The 4,199-nt window shown below is 37.4% G+C and overlaps 1 long non-coding RNA gene across 1 annotated transcript; it reads right to left on the bottom strand.

Moving 5' to 3' along the window:
- Positions 1-1,558: 1,558 nt before the first annotated feature.
- LOC117592899 lies at positions 1,559-2,065 on the bottom strand. The gene is made up of 3 exons (XR_004574633.1): positions 2,015-2,065; positions 1,747-1,833; positions 1,559-1,640 (listed from the first exon to the last, which is right to left on the bottom strand). It is a non-coding gene; the product is annotated as an uncharacterized LOC117592899 (long non-coding RNA).
- Positions 2,066-4,199: the final 2,134 nt, after the last annotated feature.

Below are 4,199 nucleotides of genomic sequence, written 5' to 3'. Positions count from 1 at the left end.
CATTGCCATGACAAATGTGTACAAAATATACATCCAGAAGAATCAAAACATGCCAACCAACTCAGGTTGGCCTTTGTGGAGCAGCTTGTGACTGAGTTGTGTGGGGTGTCACCTGTGGATATAACCATCCAAAGGAAGACTGGAAACATCCCTATTCAAGACACCCCATGCATTTTTTTTTCAAAATCCTCAGTTCAAAACACAAGGGACTGCCATCTAGTGGTGGCTTTTGGTAGTACAATACAACAGAACAAGGTCAGTGGGCATTTTCAATGATTTACAGATTTTTTGAGAAAAACACGGATGTGGACGACAGGGAAAAAAAGGCCATGTTCATTTTATTATTTCACAACCATTCAACTTGTAGTTATTCTGAACCTCTGGAGGTATCCAGATTTCATGTAAAACAGGCAACATTATATTTTACTTATCCTTTTCAATATAAAATCAAAATATGTGCACTTGCATTTTTATTTCACATTATTACAAATGTAAGTGTCCAAAAAAAGTGTTTTCAATACATCATTCATGTAGCTAAGGGTCTGCAGAAATCCACAATATAAAACACTTCGTTCTACTATAAAGGATGACAATTTGAGAAGCCAATTATCAAGGTGGATTTGAAAATTCTAGTTCTTTGACGGTTAATTGATTAGTTGTTCCCTATTTTGTTCAGTTTGATGCTGCTTTTTCTTTGTGAAGTATTGTAATTGTACGACATACTAAGCCGTTCTCTGTGATATTAGCGTTTACTGTGTACCGACCAGTCTTCCTGTTTATTTTCGACCTACGCCTTTCTGATCTGCTGTGTATCGACCATTGCCTGTCTGACTACTGCCTTTTGGATTTTGAATTAAACCGACGCTCTGCATAGAGAACCCCTCCACCATCTGTGTCCGTCTCGTATTCTTACAGATTGTAAGATGCATGCATGTGCCTCGTTATTTTATCGACGCGTTTTCCAAAAGCATCGGCACGTAACACTTGTTAATTTACAAGTGCTCTGGACCACTTATTCCAACTTAACTGATCTTAACGGGCACTTCACTGTTTTTGTGAAATAGCGCCTCACTTAACATGCAAGGAGTGATCGCAAGCAGTTAATATTCAGGCAATGGAACAAATAAAAAAAATCTCAAAAGTTTTTATTTAGACAAATTATATAATAAGCGTGTGGGTAGATGTATATGTTATTGAATGCAATATGAGGATAAAGAAAAGCATAAGTAAAACTGAATCACATGTACATTTATTTCAAATAGTGCAAGATGCATACAAAAAAGCATATGCATTATACAGCAAGCATACAAAATAAACATGTGAAAAATAATTGAAAAAATCTAAACATGTGCAATATACATCTGTCCAGCAACAAATATAGAAAAATCACAATATTTGAGTGTGAAAAAGTACCAAATAAACATAATAAAGTACTAAATAAGCAAGGGCCGGAATCCAAGCATGTGGCATTGTGGTTTTGTGCAGGAGTTGTGTCATTCATATTCACGGCAGGTCCCTGGTAACCCTGCAACGTCTTCTCCCACCTGCACAGACAGCTGCCCCTTTTGGGTACCTGGTGAAATGGTTCTGGATAGCCTTGTCAGTTGCACCCCAGTAGGAAGGATTCTTCCTTACTGCTCCTGTAATACAGTAATCAAATATTGTACTTAAATGGTCTGACATGTTTTTGAGAAAAAGTAATAAATTAACCACAAAAATCTAATAGCCATTTACAAGGTAACTTACTTTGAAGAATAGTCCTGAAGAAAAGCTCCTTAAAGCTGGCTTTGTGCCTTTAGCTCGACATTCTCTTCAGTTGCCATTTATCTGAAGCTAAAAAGCACAAAAAAAATTCAGTATTTTAATAGTGAAATAAAGATAACTAACTGCCTTATACATGTAATTTCAGAAAGGCTGTGAAGTATTTAGCATTTTAGTAAAGGGCACAAATTCAGACAAATTAAATGTTTTATGATGAAACAAGATGGTAGCCTAACTATAGTCTTGTTTTTACCTGACTGTAGATCCAATTGTGCCCTCAGCTAGACATTCTGTTAAATCAGCTGCTTGATCTTCTCCAAATGTTCTGAAAGTAAAGACAAACAGTTTATTATTCAGTCCTAAATATCAGGTTATTTTACACTCCTCAGAACTCAATAAATTGCAGTTTCCACCAAAATATTCATTTTTACCCTCATGTGCAGAGCCAAAATGTCCCCCAATCTCTGCCTTCTTGCCCTTAAAAATAAATAAGAATTGACAAATAAAATTGAAAGCAAACATGCTTTAATAACAGAGGTTAAGCACCTGGGTTAAGTGAATGTAGCAGTCCTCCACATGGTGGCGTGGAGTACCTCTCTGGTGCCTTGGAGTGCTGTGCTTGCTCCATCCTCAAAATAAACATAAAAGTTGGTGAATAAGTAAATATGGTATAACCAAGTAAACATTGCAGCAATTACCAGATCAACATGGAATTCACATACCTCTGGGGCTGCAATCCACAGGGTGTTGTGGTATAGATGTGCATCCTAGGGGTGGTAGGCGCCCACGCTGGAATGATTTTCACTCCTCTGGCGACACTCACATGTGGTCTCCCACATAAGGTTTTGGAAGCATTTACTCTTAAAAACACATTTTCATCCCAAGTTTCAAATTATTACGTTTTCAAATTTACCTGCACGCTTGATGAGCTTATAAGGGACAGCCTCCCAAGTGTCTTCAGGTGGTGAAATAGTTCTGGCAAATCTGTGGCTGAAGGACTTCCTGCTGGTGATGCTGTGTGGCAGAGATGGGGACAAGTCACACATGGTCAAGTCCAAGCAAGTCTCAAGTCTTAACCATCAAGTCTCGAGTCAAGTCTCAAGTCACAGTTCAGATAAATCAAGCAAGTCAAGTCAAGGGTTCACCCTAAGCAAGTCAAGTCGAGTCCTCATAAGTTTCAAGTCAAGTCCTCATAAGTTTCAAGTCAAGTCAAGTCACAGTACTAAAGAGATGAACACACACACTGTCCTCTGTTTCTGACGAGCGCTCGGTGCGAAGCTCGATTTCAAAATCAAATATTGTTCTCCTCCGCGGTACACTTTTTTGGGGGGACGAAGCGGAGGGATCTTGAATCAGCCTGAAGGGGTTGTATTCGCTCAAACAACCGCCTCGCTATACCTTATCCTGCTTATTACATGGCTACCTAACAAATAAATCTATAATTTGAAACAAAATATTGATTTCAAAAGGAATTTATTGATTTAAAAACGATTGTATTGCTTCCTCTAAAGAAAATAGTCCGTTCCGTCTCTGGTTATAATCCTGCTGCTTCCATAGCAACGCGCTGTTTTTCATGGCAACGGTCTGTTATCAAGAAATAACACGCATTCTGCACAGGAATTCAGCCAATCCATGTATTAAGGGCTAATAATAACAACCTTATAAACTAATTATTGTGACTGAAAAACTGCCTAATATGTAATTACGCTGTAATTATTCTTGTCTGTATGAGTAAAAAAAAAAACTATTCGAAATGTTTAGGTGCTAGTAATCAAATCGGCGCCTCCATGTTAGCCTTTCATGCAGTAAAGTTAACTGTTATGGTGTAAGCACAATGCTTTTTAGTTTCCACACGCAGTCCACAAACACTTGAAAATGCCCACATTTAATACAGACATTATAGCCTACGTGTAATAATATACATGCCCGCTTATTTTAAGATGCCGATCAACATTAAAATTCAGGCTATGCCACCGTTATAGTCAAATTCCCTTACATCTATTTACCAGACGTATTCAGTAATGAGAATGGTCACATTTCTAACAAGAAAAAAAAAAAAACATAATATGCAACCAGGCCAAATTATGACAAACAAAAGATTAATTCATTACATTAGTAACTTAATCGTTATAGATATTATGAAACTGAATATAAAGAGATTACTTTCTTACCATTCCTTGTGGTTCTTAAAATAACGAATGAAATTTGACGTTGTTGCATATGTTGCATCTGGCAAATCTTTTTTTATTCACACGGTCCTGTTCAAAGTCCTTGTATCCAAACGATACTATTTGTGGAGCTCGACTAACGTTACTGTCTGCCATGTTTGGCGCGGTTTGAATTGTGCAGCGTTAAAGGCACATACGCTGATTAGTGGTGCTGATGTCACAACATATAAAATAATTTTATTGCTGTTTGTTTATTATAAGTTCAAGTCA

This window comes from Esox lucius, chromosome 17 (genome assembly GCF_011004845.1).
Source record: "Esox lucius isolate fEsoLuc1 chromosome 17, fEsoLuc1.pri, whole genome shotgun sequence".
In the NCBI taxonomy this organism is placed as follows: domain Eukaryota; kingdom Metazoa; phylum Chordata; class Actinopteri; order Esociformes; family Esocidae; genus Esox; species Esox lucius.
Note: the sequence above shows the minus strand (reverse complement) of the source record. Positions and strands in the feature narration are given on the sequence as shown.